We start from the raw sequence: 10632 nt of genomic DNA, 5'->3' as shown, positions 1-10632 counted from the left end.
GATAGGAGGGGCTACGGGCCCCTCCTGGGGAATTTCCCGGGGCCAGGACACCTGCGACGGCAGATGTGGTAAGTTGTGTGGGGTGGGGAGGGGGTTTACGCTACCTTCTAGACACCTCACATGAGTCCTCGGACGACCTTTAAATGGCGTCGAGTTCATTTGGGGCCCCCGTCAAGTCAAGGGAAATTTGTAGATGCATTTGAGGTACAGCCTCTGTGCGGTCGCCCCTCCCAAGTGGGGGGGGTAATTCTGGTTTAGGGATCTGACACCGGTTACGACCTTGCCGTTGGCCCTTAACGTTAGGATGTACAATTTCAAGTTAAATGTTTTGTAGGATGTTAGTTCGGCTAGGAGAACCTTTGTATTAGAAATATGTTAAGGTTAGCCAAACATCGTAATGTGGAAATGAAATTGTACATAATATGAAACTGTTATTTTAATGTTTTGATTTTGTTTCATATTTTAATAAATACGGCCGGGAGGGTCACTCCCTCCCGCCTTCCAAAAGTTCAGAACCGTTTCCGTTTTCCCATCCTTGGGGATTGCGTCGAGAGGGGGTGGCGGGTATCTCAGCCATATGGAAAGGGGCGACCACTCGGTCCCCCCGAACGTATGGTGGAGTACCCCGATCCCCCCGGGAGGCCATCTTGGGCGGGAGGCGAGTCTCGGCTGGTATGCCCGAAGCGGCGTAGCCGGGGCGCGCCTTTTCCCGCCCTGGAGTGGGTTGTCCTAGACGCTGACGCCGCCGGCCACGCCCCCGGGGGGCAGGCGGAGGCGGGTTTACGCCCGCCCGAAGATGGATAAAAGGAGCAACAAGCCAAGAAAGCATCCTCTTGTTCCTGTGCTCTGAAGCTGCACCTCCCCGCTGCACTTGAGCTCGAGACGGAACGAAGAGCCAAGTTTGACCCACCCACCAGCCCCTGAGGACAGCAAGTAGTTTTGTAAATAAAGTTTTGATGTGGTAACTCTATTTCTTACAGGTTGTGATGATGGACGTGTTTTTTGTGTATGCAATAAAGATAATGATCATCTAGAGTATGTTTTTTCGAATAAAGTTTTGCAATAGTGTTGATCAGTAATCATACGTGAAGTAGTTATGGTTGTCTTTTAATTTAGTAATTTAGTTAATTGTCGTATTTATTTTGGTCGGGCGGTAAGGTCATGATCGGTGAGCAGTAATTGGAAGATCCCTATGGGGGGGCGTCACCCATTACGGATGGGAGCGCCCGGGGGAGGTGGCCATTGGCCCCTCAACGGGGAGGCGGTCCCGTCTAAGGATGGGCCGCCGAAAGTAAAGGAAAGGCGGTCAAGGCCCCTTCCTTGATAGGAGGGGCTACGGGCCCCTCCTGGGGAATTTCCCGGGGCCAGGACACCTGCGACGGCAGATGTGGTAAGTTGTGTGGGGTGGGGAGGGGGTTTACGCTACCTTCTAGACACCTCACACGAGTCCTCAGACGACCTTTAAATGGCGTCGAGTTCATTTGGGGCCCCCGTCAAGTCAAGGGAAATTTGTAGATGCATTTGAGGTACAGCCTCTGTGCGGTCGCCCCTCCCAAGTGGGGGGGGTAATTCTGGTTTAGGGATCTGACACCGGTTACGACCTTGCCGTTGGCCCTTAACGTTAGGATGTACAATTTCAAGTTAAATGTTTTGTAGGATGTTAGTTCGGCTAGGAGAACCTTTGTATTAGAAATATGTTAAGGTTAGCCAAACATCGTAATGTGGAAATGAAATTGTACATAATATGAAACTGTTATTTTAATGTTTTGATTTTGTTTCATATTTTAATAAATACGGCCGGGAGGGTCACTCCCTCCCGCCTTCCAAAAGTTCAGAACCGTTTCCGTTTTCCCATCCTTGGGGATTGCGTCGAGAGGGGGTGGCGGGTATCTCAGCCATATGCGTCAATATCTTACACCTGCCTCACAGCTGGCATAAGACTGGCGCAGGCTCTTTCACATGGGGCTTGCGTCTGTTTTCAGACACATCCCAGCTATGCGTCACTCTTGTGCAGACAGATACATCAGTAATACTGATGTATCTGTCATTCCCTGCAACATGATGCGTCATACAGTAAATATGATGCATCCATCATGTCGCAAGGAGGGCGCGCTGAGAAGTGTTGCATCGCTGCTTTGTCGCTGCGATGCAACACTTCTCATTAATAAGGCCCTCAACTTTTGTAGTTCACACTTATAATCCGAGGATGGTGGATGGGTGTGGTGGGTGTGGATGGGTGTGGGTGGGTGTGGATGGGTGTGGGTGGGGGAGTGTGAGTGGGTGGATGGATAGATAGATAGATGGATGGATGGCTGGGTGGAATTTGGATTAATTTATCAGCACTACTTGTATTGTGGGGAAATGTGCTCCAAACTTTTAATAATAAAACCAAAGGACTGGGGGTTCAACACAGAAGACTACGTTGTCATTAGAAATTAAAAAATACAAAACATTTCAAGATTTCAAATTTCTTTGAAAACTGCATGAAGGGAAAGAACAAAACATATTAAATGTAAAGCTGGAATTAGCAGGAGAAATTACTTTAATTTGCCTAGAGAATGATATTGTTTATTTACAGTCTGATGATTTGACATCTTTCTCTCATCTTTTCCCATGTTGTTCTTCTCATACCTTAGTCCCTGGTTGGTGATTATATATTCTAAAGTCTCCCACAGTGAGCGCCTTGATGACAACAGCAACCCCAATTGACTGCCAGGCTCCATGTTGCTTCACACAGTCCAACTGGGTAGAAAATAGCCATGCCTTTTTCTAAGATGTTTGGCCAGGATTACAAGTTTGGCAGTCCATAGAACCGCCAAACTCGCGGTGGAGGTGCGGTGTGGTCTGACCGCCGTATTATGAGTACGACGGTCGTACGACAATAGGACTGCCGCAACCACCAGGGATCTACCATCCCCAGTGGGGGCACGGCAGTCTGAGGGCCACAATATGCTGGAGGTGCTTCTACAGCACCGCCAAGCATATTACAAGTTTCCTCTCATTCACCCTGTTAGAAATGGGGGTCTCTAGTTGGCAGAGGTAGGTACAAATAGGGACCCTTGCTTCTAGTCAGGGTAAGGGGGATACACTTCTAAAATAACCCCTGCTCACCCCTTGGTAGCTTGGCACAAGCAGACAGGCTTATCTTAGAGGCAGTGTGTAAAACATTTGTGAACACATACAGTAATCCAGTGAAAACACAACAAATGGACACCACACCAGTTTAGAAAAATAAGTAATCTTTATCAAAACCAAAACAAGACCAAATGACAAAAAATCACACTACAGTACTAAAAATATGATTCTTAAAGGATAGAAACAGTTCAGTTCCAAGAAAAAAATGTGGGATGCATCACTTTTACAAAAAGTACCTTGGATGCATTGAAAAATGCAAGCAAAAAGGGTAGTAGGAAATGTGATGCATCGGTTCTTTACACTCAGGGAAGGTGATGCGTCGGTTCCTTGCTCCGGGGGAGATGATGCGTCAGTTCCTTACTGCTGAGCAGGGGAGGTGATACACCGGTTCCTTACTGGAGAGGAGGTGATGCGTTGGCTACTTACTGCATGGGGAGGTAATGCGTCGGTTTCTTATGACATCCCCCAACAATGCGACAGACTTGATGCTTCGATGCGATGCGTGATAATCTGGTACAATGCGTGATGATCCGTTACGATGCGTTGGTTCTTCTCCAACTGGGCGTGCATCAGAAGTGCAGTGCTCTCTGACATCAGAGATTGGTGCACAGGTTTCGTTGCATGGCAGACGACTTCAGCCGCAAACAGGCACTGCGTTGATTCTTCGGCGACGACAATGCTTCGGAAATTTCCTTTTGCACAACGGTGATGCTTTGGAAACAGGCGATGCAGCGATTTTTACAGTTCTTGCAGTTTCCAGCCCCAAAACAACCTCCAGAGACCCAAAACACCGGCAGGCACCTCTCAGCAGGTAGAACGCCTAGCAAAGTAATTCAGGGGGGACTGGGGGTGAAGCCTTTGTGTAACTGAGACTTCAGAACAGGAGGCAAGCTGCATTTGAAGCCCCTGGAGATCTTCCTCAAGCAGGGGACACAGCAAACAACAAAGTCCTTCTCCTTTTCTTGGCAGAAAGTAACCCCTGCAGGCCAACCCCAGACAGCAAACAGCCCAGGGGCAGTATTCCTCCTAAGTTTCTCCAGTTCTTCTCCTTAGCAAAAGTTCCTCTTAATTCCCAGAAGTAATGCAAAAGTCTGTGGTTTAGGCCCCTCTTTTTTACAGTAAATGTCTGTGTTCTCTAGTGCAGAGAAGCTCTTTGCTCAGCTAAAACCAGTTCTGTCCTCTCTGGTGCAGTTTCCTGGCAGGAGGTGGAGACAGCATTGTCCTTGACAGACCAGGCCCAATCAGGTGTCAAATAAATATCCTCCCCCCTACTCTGAATGCAGCTCAGGTCTATTCAGCTCAGCCCAGCCCTGACTCAGCCTGGAAAGGCAAGACACACCTAACCCCCCCAAGTGGCTGTCTGAACAAAATGCACATCCCCAGCCCCTGTCACTTCAAGTCAATACACAAATTAGCAGAGACACACTGGATGGTTAGGTAACAAAATACCCACTTTCTAAAAGTGGTATTTTCAAACCCAGAATGTAAAAATCACCCTCACTAAAAGATGCATCTTATCATTCTGAGTTCAGGCATAACAAACGTTATTTTCCCATCTTGTTCCCATGGGCAGTTAGGCTTATAAGATGTTACGAGCAAACTCCCCATTCTATGCTAGGGGGACAGATAGCCTTAAAATAGTGGAAAACAAAATTGGCAGTATTTCACCATCAGGACATGCCACACACATCAGGACATGTCATACCTTTCACATACACTGCACCCTGCCCACAAGGGGCACCTTGGGCCTACCTTAGGAGTGACTAACATGTAAGAAAAGGAAAGGTTAGGGCCTGTCAAGTAGGTGCACTTGCCAAGTCGACATGGCAGTACTAAACTGTGCACAGACACTGCAATGGCAGACCCAAGTTACATTTACAGGCTGCTTATGTGGGTGGCACACCCAGTGCTGCAGGCCCACTAGCAGCATTTCCTTTACAGGCCCTGGGCACACACAGTGGACTGCACTAGGGACTGAGTAGTAAATCAAATATGACAATCATGAAAACCCTAATCCATAACAACAATTTACAAAGGGAGCACTTGCCCTTTGGCACTGAACAGCAGTGGCAAAGTGCCCAAAGCATCTAGACCAGCACAACTAAGTCCAACACACAACAAAAATAGAGGAGGCAGAGGCAAAAATACAGGGGAGACCCATGCCAATGATGCCAGGTCTAACACACCCTTTTCTTGGCAGTGAGCCCGCCATGAAAAGGATGGCGGTGAGAAAACGTAGGGGGCCCTACAGGGCCCCCTGTCCGTTCAGGCCCATGGGCTGCATGCAAGGAGGCACATAGTGTGCCCCACCTGTCTGGATGCACCTCCTTTCCTGCACAACATGGACTTTATAGTCCATGCTGTGCAGGAACGGGCTTTGGCACTCTCTTTGCGGTGTCCTATAAATAGGCACCGCCATGGTAACGCCAAAGGACTTCCTGCCAGACCCTGAGATAACTCATAATCTGGTGTGCGGCTGAAGGCAAGGTTGGCTGTGTGGGGGCGGTGCTGTGGCATTGCGGCTCACTCCTACACCACAAATTTCTTAATCAAGCCTTTTGCTCTTTCTGTTTGTCTAGTTGTATTTTATTGTGCTGTGTTGTGCTCCCACTAGCTTAGTGCATGTCTAACTGCATGTCTCATTGGTACGGTGCAAAGGCAGCATCTTATTTTACATGGAAGGTTAGTTATTCCTTGCAGTAAACTGATTGCTAATTCATATTGAAGACTTTTGGTCCAACATCGAAGAAGATGTGTGATATTCATCACGAAATGTCTCATTAAGTTAGTGCTCTTTGAAACTTTTCAAGTCCTTTTGAACGTTTTGGTGGCAGTGAATGCCTTGGTGAGTTCAGGAATGATGGGTAATGCCAATGAGTTGACCCTTTTATGGAGAGGACCTTGTTACCTTCAGTAAGCTCATTCCTATGCTCAGGCTGAAATCTATATAGATATGGCCCTGGGGAGCTGAGGGTCAGTAAGCAATGTGGGAGTTAGGCTGAGACCACATTCTTAAGAATGTTTTGCCAAATGTAGCAGGTTTGAGGGCTACCACACTAAGCTCAAGGCAGCCCCCAAAGGATCCCTTAAAGAACTGATATGACTCAGCATTCAGAAAAAGAAACTCCAATGGAAATCCTATGTGAGGAATTCTATTGAACTTTTGGGTGCCCAGTGCATCTTTGAACAAAATCTGCCACCAAAGTTAATCGCCACAATGCTAGCCCAAATTACCAATACAAAATTGGCAGATGAACACAAGCAAGAGCTAGCTTGGAATGCCTATGCAGAACTCTGTGTGACTTTTTATCAAGATCAGGGAAAAGCTTTATACTAATCAAGCGCCATGAAACTGGCCATCGACCAAAGAAAACTAATGAGGCTGAGATACGGACTAATTCTGTTAAAAGCATAGAAATTCAGGCGCTTAAAGAGCTGTTCCAAAGATAATTGTCGATTGTGTAATTTGAAGCAGAAATCTTTGATGCATGTTATTTGCCTTTACCCCAGTTTAAAAAGTTTAAGTTACTACTGGTTAAAAATTATATTTAAACACTTAGGGGCCCATTAGGATGGTGGGGGGATTGCCAACGCCGGCCTGGTGGGGGCAATCTGCCCGCCATCCTAACCAGAATGATCCCCCCACCATATTAGCATGGCTGGGGAGTCCGCGGCGGACGGAAAGACCGTCTGCCGCTATTCCGCCCTGGGCGCCTTGCGACCGGGGAGGAAAAGGTTTAATATGGTGGCGGTGTCTATCAGACACCGCCAGCCATATTAGTATCGGCTGCAACAGATGCCCGGAAAGGCAGGCGGCCTTCACTTCGGGGGCCCCCTGCGGCAGGCACCTCGCGGTGCCTGCTGCTTTGTGTATGCAAATGCATACATGCATTTTTAGCATTGTGGCAGGCGGTGCACTCAGCACCACCCGCCACAATGTTAAAAATGCAGGATGCGCCTGCCATTGTGGCGGGCGCATCCTAATACCCCCCACGGGACCCCCGCCCTTATGGCCGTCGGTCCCAAGTACCATGAGGATGGCGAGCGGGCAAAGTCCACCGGCCATCTTAATGGCCCCCTTGGTCATAACGTAATGTAACAACGCTATTACTGCATATCTGAGAAGAGATGATGCACAGCTTTTAGCAGATGTGTGAAATTGCTCCGGTAACTGTTCAAGTTACTGATCCTGAGTCAGACAGTTAAAAGTGGTAGCTTTCCTGCTTTACCTTAATAGTAAACACAGCTTCCCAACCTAATCCCACTATACACTTTAACTCATGGCATACACTCAGGTTGTCAAAGCCTGCCTAGGATCTATGATGAGTAGGCTAAGCAGGCATTTGGATTCCACAAAAGCAAATTTTGACTGGAATCGGAACCATCTTGACCCTTGAAACCACACAAAATGGTTCTGGGCACATTATTAATCAGTTTAAGAACTAGCTGCGTCAAGTCGGCCACGGTTAGGGTTAATTAAAATCAATGAAACTCCATGATATCGTAAAATGCATTTTGCTAACTAGACTTGTTCCACAAGCCCAATGAAATTGCACAGTGCTTGGCACTCATCTGGTCACTATCCTCAGACTTCTTAAGGCTGAAGTGACGGTACGCACTCCGCATTTTAGGCATTGGCCCGTAGCCTTGGTGCTACAGCTCGACTAGGTCCAATGGAGATTGGGTGTGGTAGCCCTTGGATGGCTGCAAAATCCCCCCTTTATTCTGATGGAAGCCCACCTGGTGCCTAACGCCTAATGAAACTATGAGGTGCACGTTAACAATTGGTTTACATATTGTCTCAGTTCGACTTACTGCACTGTGCAGCTCAATAACTAGTCCACAGCTTTCCCGCTACATCCTGGCTAGGCCCAGCGTGGTTTAGGTATGGCAGGCCCTCTACTATCATTAAAACATTTTAGGAATTTGAGGGAAATCCTTCGGGCTCCTCAAGCCCAATGAAATTGCCCTGTACATGATACGAACAGGCTTATGAATCTGTTCCCCTCAGGCTGGTCAGGACTAGTGCAAATTAGACTTGGCAGGCCTTTGCAACATGCACCTTACGAACTGGGCGAGCATTATAAACTCTAATAAATTGCACTTCGCACCATACACTTTATTCACCAGCCCCCAGCCCATTGCTACAGCTAAGACAGGACTAGTGGGGACAAGGTGTGGCTGGTCCATTGTCACTATAAAATCCTTTAATAAATAATCAATTGATCATTCCATTTTATCAACTGGTTTTACACACAACTCCTTCAGGTTGGATGGGCCCAGTGTGAGTTAGGCCTGGCAGGCCCCTCACCCTGGTAGAACGCACCACAAGAATCAGGACGAGTCCCATCTGGTTCTGGTAGACCATAGGTGATATTTTTATTTTTTGTGCACTGCCCTTTGTCAGATGGGCAATCCAGACCCTTTTATATCGGCGGACAAGGATTTTATAATCTACAACCTCACACTCTTGGCTTTTTGGAATAATCTGTCGTACGCCCTGTAGGATCCCAACATGTATAATGTGGCTTGCGATCATAATTGACCTTACGGTATAGCCTACCCTGACATCAGGACTTGCTGCTAGGGACACCAACCCTTATTGTTAAGGGCTCATTAAAGGTGCCTGTGCACAAATGGCCCCACGACACTACCTGTTAATCCATCCAAATCTCTAACATAGTAATCCCACTACATTTTTACTATGATCCTAAAGCACACTGAGTGGGTAGAATAGTGCTTTATTTTACTGGAAGTTCATTATATTCTATGATTTTATAAATCAGTGGAAAAGTAAAGTATATGTATGTTATGATGTATTGAATTGACAGATATATGCATGAATTGATTCATTGGGATATTAATTGAATTTGCTTTGTTTTAACTGCTTTATACGCTTTGGCTAAGTTTTTAAATAACTAGAAACAACAAAAACGTACCTTACCTTAAGGTTGAGGGCTGCACAGGACTAAGGAAACAGGAAAAAGGAAGACCACATATGTGGATATAAATACTTAACTTTTTCCTATGGACCATGATGTGCCCAGACCCATATGGAAAGTCCATGGGGAGAAGAACTTTTTCAAGTATATGTACAAACTCCATATACAACGGAATAACTCTCAGTTTTTTTAGTTAATTTATTAGTCCCTCTGCTGTTGTTTGAGGCTTGCTAAAAACATTTTATACACTTTATGCTTAGTAGAAAATGGAGTTTCTATTTGCTACCTGTGCAGTGCCTGCTCCTGAGAACTTGTACTACTAAGAATTCGAAATACTACCCTCACAGGGGAAGATGAGGAATGTTAGCATCTGTCATATTGTAAGGTATCTACAGAAGTTTGCGATTTATATAACGGTATTCAGACAAAATATCGGGTTGAAAATACCAATGTACAAGAATATCGGGTCTAAAATATTGTGGCTTGGAAATATTGATGTCAAGAATATCGATTTGAAGGTAAGTACTATTGATTTTTTTAAACATAGAAGTCATTATGATCGTTTGCAAAAATATAGTTGTATAAACTATAATTTGTTTAAATTAGTGTTATGTTTATTAGTTTATATTTTAAATGTATAGGATGTAATTTTTTGTATATTGGCTGTTTATGATTTTTGTAATATATCTGTTAAGTTCTTAGTAGTTATTATATTTAATTTAATTAAATTTTGTGTTTAGTTCCATAGCAAGTTGTGGGAAGTAAATTAATGATAACAGGTTTATGATTATTTTTTATTTAATATTATTCCTTTTATTGATATGTAATTATAATAATTGTGTTATTTTTGTAAGTACAATTTATGGGCAGGTTGTGGGGTTTAATAGGGTGAATGGTGGAAGGTAATTACTTTAAATTAATTATCAATTAATTGTTTATTAATATATATTAATTAGTTGAAAATTAAATATGTTGTGTCAGAAATTTTTGTTTTGGTGCAGGTTGTGGGGTTATAGGGGTAAAGGGTGGGGAGTAATTTATTTGTAATTAATCTTTTTGTAAATTATTAATTAATTAATAATTATGTTAATTGTTTCATTATTTTTTTAGGTTGTGGTTAGTGGGGTTATAGGGGTAGAAGATGGGAAGTAATTTATTTTTAATTAATTAATTTAGTAGTTAAAATAATTACTTGATAATTAATGATGTTTAATTGTTTAATTGCATCTTTTTAGGTGTGGGTTGTAGGATATATAGGGGTAAAGGGTAAGGATTGCATTTTAATTCATTATTAATTAGTTGTTAAATACCATATATTATTTGATTGACAATTAATTGTTGTAATTATGTGCTGATTTCTTCTTTTAGTTGGTTTTCAGGTGTGGTTAATGGGATTTATAGGGGTAAAGGTTGGGAAGTTAATTAATTTAATGACTTTATATTCTGTTTTTAATAAACAATACTTGATAATTGATCATTTATTATGTTAATGTTGTTATTAAATTATTTGTTTTAGATTATATATGTGGGTTGTGGGTGTTGTAGGGATATGGGT

This window comes from Lissotriton vulgaris, chromosome 9 (assembly GCF_964263255.1).
Source record: "Lissotriton vulgaris chromosome 9, aLisVul1.2, whole genome shotgun sequence".
NCBI classification, from domain to species: domain Eukaryota; kingdom Metazoa; phylum Chordata; class Amphibia; order Caudata; family Salamandridae; genus Lissotriton; species Lissotriton vulgaris.
The sequence above is the reverse complement of the archived record's forward strand: the minus strand, read 5'-3'. Positions refer to the sequence as shown.